Source organism: Bison bison, unplaced genomic scaffold, assembly GCF_000754665.1.
Source record: "Bison bison bison isolate TAMUID 2011002044 unplaced genomic scaffold, Bison_UMD1.0 scf7180017864368, whole genome shotgun sequence".
In the NCBI taxonomy this organism is placed as follows: Eukaryota; Metazoa; Chordata; class Mammalia; order Artiodactyla; family Bovidae; genus Bison; species Bison bison.
In genome coordinates, this window is record NW_011494940.1 from 2,690,440 (window position 1) to 2,700,254 (window position 9,815).

The 9,815-nt window shown below is 48.0% G+C and overlaps 1 protein-coding gene and 1 pseudogene across 5 annotated transcripts in view; one reads left to right on the forward strand and one right to left on the reverse strand.

The window, feature by feature from the left end:
• Positions 1–9,815, forward strand: part of DPF3 (D4, zinc and double PHD fingers, family 3) — a 295,296-nt gene that overhangs the window by 98,234 nt on the left and 187,247 nt on the right. The gene's annotated exons all lie outside the window — the stretch shown is intronic.
• LOC105000105 lies at positions 4,160–4,600 on the reverse strand (annotated as a pseudogene).

Here is a 9,815-nt window from a genome sequence, read left to right on the forward strand (position 1 = left end):
CCTCAGGCCAGAGAGAGAAGGAGAGGTTAGAGGTCAGAGGACGGGAGCTGGGAAGCTGGGAGGGCCAGGGTGGAGGTGGAGGGCACTGTGGGTGGAATTAGCCAGAACCCTGTGTTGTCTGGCAACTGGCAGATTCTTCTGGTAAGATAAGTGGAACCCTCTGCAAGGTAATTATTAGAGAGCATAAATTCCCCAGATAACCTGTCCTCAGAAGAGATACTGATGGCCCTGGGGCAGGCCTGCGCTGCAGGCTGCTCCCTCTGCGATATTGACTCCTGTCCCACCTCCTCCTCCCTCTCCTCTTTCTCCTTCATTCAGTTCAGTTCAGTTCAGTCGCTCAGTCGTGTCCGACTCTTTGCGACCCCATGAACCACAGCACGCCAGGCCTCCCTGTCCATCACCAACTCCTGGAGTTCACTCAAACTCATGTCCATTGAGTTGGTGATGTCATCCAACCATCTCATCATGCTCTGTCATCCCCTTCTCCTCCCGCCCTCAGTCTTTCCCAGCATCAGGGTCTTTTCCAATGAGTCGGCTCTTCGCATCAGGTGGCCAGAGTATTGGAGCTTCAGCTTCAGCATCAGTCCCTCCAGTGAATATTCAGGACCTCCTCCTTTGTTACCTTTCCTCTAATCAGCTGCCCTGCCCGTCCCTCCTCCCTGCAGACCTCAGCCTCTGGTCCATGTTGGCTCTTCTGGAACTTTCTTTTTGCCTGCCTCTCAGCTCTCTTAATGGCGGAGTTCCTGGAAGACCTGGCTTCAGCAGGCTTGGTGGAGGAGGGGCAGCCCCGTGAGGAGGAGTTTCTAAGATGGGAAGGAGGCTCTAGCTTCACTTGGGTCAGGGCCCCCAGAATGAGTCAGGGTCAGGCTCTGTGAAGGGCCAGGACCGGACCTGATCCGGGGATTGCGGCTCAGGTCTTAGCAGTGTAGGCAGGTTGTAGATACCCGTTGGCACATCTCTGCTCTTACAGTACTTTCTGAAGCCCTCTCTTCTCTCCAGGGCCTCCCAGGCTTTGGCTGATATTCTGTAAACATTTATGTAACAAATATAAGAAGAGGCAAAGGGCTGGGTAAGGGGCCGCCAGAGAAGCAGGGTCGCTGGGGGAGTCTCTCCTTTCTTGTCCCAAACAATTCGGTTCTAGTCCCAGACCTGCACCCCGACTCTTGACCAAACTGGACCTGTCTGGCTTAGAAGCCCACTTACTGCCATCACGGACAAGTTCTGAATGGGGGGACCTTATCGTTCTCTGACTCTACACAGCTTATCCATAGGGTGACCTGATCATCTGTCAGCAAGGCAAAGGCACTTTTGAGAGGGAAAGCAGGTATTAACTTTTACGCAAAGACCTCAGTGTGAACCAGGACTGTTCCATACAAACTGGGTCCTACTTCTTGAAGTTCTTTGCCTAAGATGATGCTGGTAAATAAAAGCCTCTCCAACTTTCTACAGTCCTGGTGGTGTTTTAGTATGACTTAGAGATTGGACAGGGGTGATGGGGGGCGGGTGGTGGTGCTGCCTGGCTGGCCTGCCTTATCCCTAATTTGGCTCTGCCTGTTGTCCATCCTTTACAATATGTGAGGGTGAGTCTCTTCCATTTTACAGACAGGACCTGGGGGCCCAGCCAGGCTGAGAGACTTGCCTACCCACAGGGCCTAAGTTCCATCTCTGACCTGGAACCGAGGTTCCAGCCTTGATTCCACCTCAGGCATCAGGGGCCAAGTCCCATCCCTCTCTGTTCCACGGGATGGACCATCCTCATCAAAACGGCCAAGAGCTGGGATGCTTCTGTCAGCCTTGTACTGATCCTGATCACTTTCTGGAGAGGACAGAGATGATGAGTGAGGCAGGGAGGCACGAGAGGCAGAAGAGGCATGAGTGAGAGTATCTGCTGTGCCTGGTTGTTCCTGCAATTTTATTTGGAGTGATGGGGGACGAGTGAGTTTTGACGCCTCCTCCTTGACAGAGAGCACCCCAGGTAGGGGCACTGCTCCCGATCCCTCTGCTGTCTCAGCAGCAGCCTTTAGCTCACCAGGAGGAAATGAGGTCTGTGCAACAGTACGAAGCATCATTTTGCCCTTCGACTCAGAGTGCTTCATAAGTGAAAAAGGGCTTTTGAGGGAGGCTTGGAAAAAAAAGTTTTCAGCGATGAGGTTTGCTCACTGTGGTTAACGATAATTATTAAATAGGTAGGGTGAGCTAGTGCTTGTTTTCCTTATTATTAACTGTATTTATGGGTTTTTATTAAGTTGTGCCCAGCTGAGATAATTGTAAAACTATCTGCTTAAGACTCTTAGGGTTCCCATTCTATTTTCTTTCATTTCAAAGATGGAGTCTTTTCGTTACTCAAGGCTCATGCTATAAACCAGGAGTCGGCACACTTCTTCTGTAAAGATCCAGAGGGTAATTGTTTCAGGCTTTGCAGGCTGTGTGGTCTCCACTGGAACCCCTCAGTTCTACGACTACAGTGTGAAAGTGGCCACAGATAATGCATGACCGAATGGGTGTGACTGTCTTCCAATAAAACTTTATTTATAGAAATTCATGGTGGGCCAGATTTGGCCCAGGGACTATAGTTTTCAGGGCCCTGCTGTAAACAGAGGAGAAATTCCTAAACTAGGAGCCTGAAGACTGAGGATTGAATCTCAGCCCTGCTGTTGTGTGACTGGAGGAAGTCACCTCACTTCTCTGGTGGTTGATTTTCCTTGCAATAGAACAAAGGCATCAGACCAGATGATCTCTAACACTCTGAGTATTAAATCCGACTCTAGACTATGATAACCTGGCATCTTTCTTTTCCTCCCTGCAGTGGATGTTCAGAACCACAGGGCCTCTCAGAGGCCATAACCACCTGTCTACCTTTGGGATGCATTTGGTTTCTAAACCACACAGTGGTGGTGACGGTGGTTTAGTTGCTAAGTCATGTCTGACTCTTGTGACCCCATTGTAGGGGGCGGGGGAGCTACACTCTTGTGTAGCCCACCAGGCTCCTCTGTCCATGGGATTTCCCAGGCAAGAACACTGGAGTGGGTTGCTATTTCCTTCTCCAGGGGATCTTCCTGACCTAGGGACTGAACGCAAGTCTCCTGCATTGCAGTCAGATTCTCCACTACCGCACCACCCAAGAAGACCACATATGTAATATTTTGTATTTCTCTGATGGCATCTTCTCAGGCAACCCCATCATAAACCTACTTCTTTAAAAAAAATCATTTATTTTTGGCCATTCTGGGTCTTTGTTGCTGCGAGGGCTTTTCTCTGGTTGTTGTGATCGGGCTTCTCACTGCGGTGCTTTCTCTTGTGGAGCATGGGCCTCTCGGGGGCTTGGGCTTTGGTAATTGAGGCGTGTGGGTTTAGTTGCCCCATGGCATGTGGGATCTTCCTGACTCAGGAAGGTGGCTCAAACCCACGTCTCCTGCAGATTCCTCACCACTGAGCCACCAGGAAAGCCCCCGCCTTACTTCTGGAGTTACTGAGGGTGACTCTGTTACAGGAGGGTACCTCTGGACTATGTGCAGAGGCTCCCAAAGAGAAACAACTAAGATTACCCAGCAAACTGGTGATGATGCTAGAGAAACCAGATGCCTCCAAAAAGGAAGTGTTGCTCAAGTCATTCTAGTTCTGGAGGCTCTACTCTGCGAAGCGGTAGCGGTGTCCCCATTGGAGCCGATAGCGTAGTGGCCAAGAATGGGGTTTTCTGCACTGAAATTGCCTGGGCTTCTGTCTTCACAGCGCCACTTAAAACCCTAGGCACATCACTTAAAACTCTCTGTGCCTCAGTTTTCTAACCTGTGGAATAAGAGGAAATATTAAGATGGGGTTGTTGTGAGGATGAAATGAGATTATGCGTGTGAAGTGCTTGGAACAGTGCCTGGCATACATAGTAAGTGCCCAGTAAATGGAAACCTTGCCCCTGTTATTTCCATGATCATTATCATGTTGTCGTTCCTCTGTAAATATGTAGAGGGTGTCTCTTCCTCATTTTTATTTTTTTCATTTAAAAATTTTATTTTATTTTTTGAAGGATATCTTAGAAGCTCAGAGTTTTTATTTTTATTTTTTGGCCATACTGTGTGTGGCATGCAGGATCTTAGTTCTCTGACTAGGAACCAAACCAATTGCCCTCTGCAGTGGAAGCTTGGATTCTTTTTTTTTCCCCCCGCTCTGAGGCATTTTATTTGTATGTATTACATCCCTAGAAAAAGAATCCAAGGATTTTCCCTCCTGTATGTTTTCGTCTTGCTTCTTCATGGTCCATGATGCCAGCTGAGGTTGTCGGTACAATGAAACCAAACTGATGGGATGGGTGCAGGTTATTCTGCCATTTTTCTAGATCTTTGAGTTGCACGTCAAATCTAGGGCTGATCACTCCACACTTATTTAGCCTGCCTGTGAGGTTCACAACAATTTTCCCAGCCCTGTGATCATCAATGATTTCAAATTCGCCAATGTAACCATGCTTCGTCATCACTGTTAGAAACCTGACGATGACTTTGGAGCACAGCCTAATAAGGACCTGGCGTTTGCCTCTCTTTTCGGCATTGTTGATACTCTTGAGAGCATCAGCCAGAACATTCATGCGTACCATTCTGGCAGCACGCAAAGATGGCAGAAAGAGCGGAAGCTTGGATTCTTAACCACTGGACTGCTATGGGAGTCCCTCATTCTCATTTTTATACCAGAGTCATCTTCAACTTTTGGGTTATGGATGTGGCCTGAATGCTTTTCTCCCGTCCTATATGTTAAGTGACTCTTGATGAGGTAGAAAGACTGAGGGAAGAAAATGGGGAAAGGCATGGGAGGAGAGGAAGGGAGGGGAAAAGGAATGAAGGAAGGAAGGGAGGTAGCGAGGAGGGAAGGAAGGGAGAGGACTTGGGAAAATAGGTCCATGAGGAAAGGAGAATCAGGTTCTAAACACATTCATGTTTCCTGATTCTTGTAGGGATGGGAAGAAAAACAGACCTCCTTCAAGCAGGATGGAGGTTTTGATGTCCTTTGTCATTATCCTGGGATGTAGAGGTCATGAGGTATTTAGGTATTTCTAGAGTGCACTCACCTTTCAGTTTGGTTTTGAGTTTTCAAGATATTTCTACCTCTTCCACCAGAGAATTTAAATTTCAGGACAGGCTGGTCATATTAGCCTGGCTTCGTTCTGTCCTTATTAAAAGGTTTACAGCTTTGTGCCTCCAAAAACAGCAGACCTGAGACAGTTTTCCCAGGGGGCTTCCAAGAGAAATTGGGGTGACTCTCAACCTTGCAGCAGGTTAAATGAGACTCAGTTCTCCTTTGTTCGGCTTGACGTCCCTTAGAAGGACAGCCCAGAGATCACTCGGTCTGCAGGGCGTTTGCTTCTGCAGGCTGATTTTAACCAACTCTGACAGGAAGGCAGAGGCCCCCAAGCGGGGTCAGGACCACAAATCCCATCCCAGCAGGTGCATGATGGGGAGACAGCGCCCTCCAGATGACCTTCAGGTTCCCATTGATTTCCCGTCCAGTGGTGCTTCCCCACCCCCATGCTGATCCTGCCCCGGCCACCACCCGTGGGCTCTGGGCTCTGGACGAGGACACGGATCTGCTCTGTAAGAAAGAACATGCAGAGGAGGTTAATTCAGAGAGAGTCCCTTTCAGGGAACTGGAGCAAATTACTCTGGAGACCATGTTCTGGCCACTGCTGCTTTACAGTGCCGACATCAGTCCTGGAATGTCCTTTTTCGGGCGTAGAAAGGAGTGGCTGATGGCATGAATGGCAGCATTTATCCGCTTGGCCCCACTTCTCTTCAGGCTTTGGGTTGTGTAGGTGGCATTGTGGGGTCATGAGCAGGATTTGGGCATGGATAGTAGACTCCCCCACTGTCTAACCTGCTGAGTCTATTGGGAAGATCACAAGTGAGAAGATGCTGGTGTGATTCTTGCATTGCTGGGAGCCTCTCCCTAGCACTGACCTTCTTGTCCCCCAGAAGGCTGGGCTTCCACACCCTGCAAACTCTCTGCTGCAGGTTGGCCTGGATCTTTCTGTATTTGTTCAGCGTTATCTGATGAGCATTTCCTATGTGCCAACCCTGTGTTATGTGTAGGGGATCCAGCTGTAGGCAGTGAGATAAAGACCTTCCTCATCCAGGGTTCACAGTTTTGTTATGTGGCAATGATCAGCAGGCCAAGAGAAAACAGAAAGACTTTTTTTGAGAGTGATAGATAGTTTGAAAAAAAAAAAAAAAGAATATGAGATAGTAAGGGTTAGCACAAGAGGAGAGTAGGTTGGGCTACCCTAGATTAAATAAAAGAGAAGCCAGCCACGAGATCTGGGAGAATCATATACCAGAAACAGGAAAAAGCATGTGCAAAGGTCCTGAGGTGAGGTGATTTTGGTTTATTAGAGGGACAGAAGTGCAGGGACGAGGGGGCAGGAGACAAGATGAAGGAGGAAAGTTGGGCACAGCCCCATAGCCACAGGAAGTTGTTCACATTATATTCTAAGTGCACTGAGGCCATTGGAGGGATTTAAGGAGGAGAATGTCATGATCAGATTTCATTTTAAAAAGATCACTTGGTCTGCTGCACTGAGAATTGACTACAGAGCACGTGTTCTTTGTGGCTGTATTTTAAATGCCAGACGAATATTCCTTTTACTGGGGAGCGCAGCGCTGAGGCTCTTCTACTCCAGCGGGAAAGATGGGGTCTGAGGATGTATTTGCCCAAGACTTGACTCTAATCCATGGTCGGCTTCTCTTGGCAATCACACTCGGGAGACAGCATGCTGGTGCCCAGCACACAGCTGGGGTTTCAGAGAGGACTCAGTCTATGAACCAGAGAAACTAAAGATACTTGCTTAATCAATGAATGAGGATGTGATGGGTGTGTGTTTTCTAAGTATGCTTCACCCTAAATAAAGCATCCCCCTCCCCCACTTTGGAAAGTTGGTTGCATTCTACACATTCTTTAGGCTCCAGAGGAGAGATTTATTTTGTCACGTCTGGATGCCATTTGAAAGGCAAACCTTGGACACCAGAAAAGCGGCGGTCTTCTTCCTCCCCAGAGCATCCTCCTCTTCCGACTCCCCGCCCCCACCCTCCCATTATTTACTGGAAGGAATCACTCTGTTTTCCTCCTGCCTCCAGTCTCCTGTCCTTGGCAGCCCCTTGACTTCCACCCTGAGTTGTGTATGTCATCAGAACACCCAGTGGCAGCTCAGAAATCATGGCCAGGTTCAATATAAATTCCGTCTTGCTTAGGCAGCTTTGCATAATAAGTCCCTGAAAAGTCTTCACCAGAGTAGATGCCGGAAAAGCGATTTATTGGGTCTAGCAGGCCTGAACGTCAAGACTGAGTGGCGTTTTAGGCCATGATGGGCGTTTTAGGGTTCAGATTCTTCGTCTGATTTGGCTTTTGTAAGGCGATACCCTCAGCCCCCAGACGCCTTTCCTGTGATGTTAGGAAGGTCAGGGTCACCTCCAGAGGGACCACTCTAAGGAAGTCAGAATCTCTGTACAATTGCCTCAACCAGGTCTCGTGGGTGCTCTGTGAGAGATGAGGACTTCTGTGGGACTCGTCGGCTGCAGTTGAGTGCTGCCAGGTTAATCCATGCCTGTTGCCTGAAAACATCTCTCACAGGAACAAAACAAGCTGAGTTAAAGTCAGTTAACCAGGGTTTCGCACTCTGCTATTAAAACATGGCTGAAGGGTATCACAGGGCTCCCTTATTTGTGCCCTTGCTTTGCAGGTTAGGGAAGCTGTACTTCAATCCGCGAGTCTTGGGACCTCCCCTGGTGGTCCAGTGGTTAAGAATCTGCCTTGCAAGGTAGGGAACTCGAGTTCGATCTCTGGTCAGGGAACTAAGATCCCACGTGCTGTGGAGCAACTAAGCTCGTGCACCGCAACTGGAGAGTCCGTGGGCCTCCAACAGAAATCCTGCGTGCCGCACTAAGACCCAATGCAGCCAAATAAATACATAATTAAAAAACAAACAGAAACAGTATAAATGTACTTAAAGAAAACCCAAAACTCGATTTTCATTGTTCTCTGAATCGCTGGGGGATCTGTCAAATATCCAGATGTCTGGATTACGTGCACGCTCTGGCATCAACATTTCACACTGCCACCCACCCTCCCGCCTGTGTTGATTCTGACACAGAACCAAAGATTGAGAACCACTGCCCTAGATCATTCTTCTGGAAGGCGAGGTGATGGCGTTCTTGATAAGCACAGAAGGGGTGTTTCCCGCATCACCAGAGCAAGTCTTCCTGGGGGTGGTCTGATGATAGCACAGCACGGCATTCAGCGAGCTACTCAGGGAGTTCAGAGAAGAGGAGGGTTAGTTCTGCATCTTGGTGTGAATGCTGTAGATGGAGAAATACAATCTCAAGAGCTGAAGTGGCCTTTTTAAAGAGGATGAAGAGAATTCAGTAGGATTTGAACTTACAGGATCTCTGTTTTCAGATGCCTAATCCTGTGCCCTGGAGAAGCCACATAACTTCAGGCTCACCTCATTTTCATATGGAGAAAGAAGGCCCCCTCGCATCCCTCAGCTGTGATACTTCATGAGCTTGCTAAGGATGGCATGACGCTTCTATCAAGCAATCCATAGTTATCACAAGCTTCTACATTCTCAGCACAGTGCTTGGTGGGGGATAGCACAGAAGTATAGACCTCTTAGTCCCTGTCTTCAAGATGGGTGGGGAGAAAGAAGGACAGTGGTAGAGACTGGCCAAACATGAATGAGACAATTAAGGAGCTGAGAGAGGCAGAGAGCAAGAACCGCTGGCTGGAATAACTGGGGAACCTTCCTGGAAGACACAGGGCTTCAGCTAGCCCTTGAATAGGGTGAGATCAGCCAGGCTGAGGACAGGAGGCAAGAAAATTCCAGATAGGTGGGGAGGGAGGGTTCTGAGTAAAGTATTTTGTTGGAGTCCAGGGAAGGCCTGACCTGACCACCTGACCTGCCTCTTGAGAAATCTGTATGCAGGTCAGGAAGCAGCAGTTAGAACTGGACATGGAACAACAGACTGGTTCCAAATAGGAAAAGGAGTATGTCAAGGCTATATACTATCACCATGCTTATTTAACTTACATGCAGAGTATATCATGAGAAATTCTGGGCTGGATGAAGCACAAGCTGGAATCAAGATTGCTGGGAGAAATATCAACCTCAGATATGCAGATGATGCCACCCTTATAGCAGAAAGTGAAGAAGAACTAAAGAGCCTGTTGATGAAAGTGAAAGAGGAGAGTGAAAAAGTTGGCTTAAAACTCAACATTCAGAAAATGAAGATCATGGCATCTGGTCCCATCACTTCACGGCAAATAGAGAAACAGTGAAAACAGTGTCAGACTTAATTTTTTTGGGCTCCAAAATCACTATAGATGGTGACTGCAGCCATGAAATTAAAAGATGCTTAGTTATTGGAAGGAAGTAAGGAAAGTTATGACCAGCATATTAAAAAAGACAGCATATTAAAAAGCAGAGACATTACTTTGCCAACAAAGGTCCATCTGGTCAAGGCTATGGTGTTTCCAGTCATGTGTAGGATGTGAGAGTTGGACTATAAAGAAAGCTGAGTGCTGAAGAATTGATGCTTTTGAACTGTGGTATTGGAGAAGACTCTTGAGAGTCCCTTGGACTGCAAGGAGATCCAACCAGTCCATCCTAAAGGAAATCAGTCCTAAATATTCATTGGAAGGACTGATGTTGAAGCTGAAACTCCAATACTTTGGCCACCTGATGCGAAGAACTGACTCATTTGAAAAGACCCTGATGCTGGGAGAGATTGAAGGTGGGAGGAGAAGGGGACAACAGAGGATGAGATGGTTGGATGGCATCACTA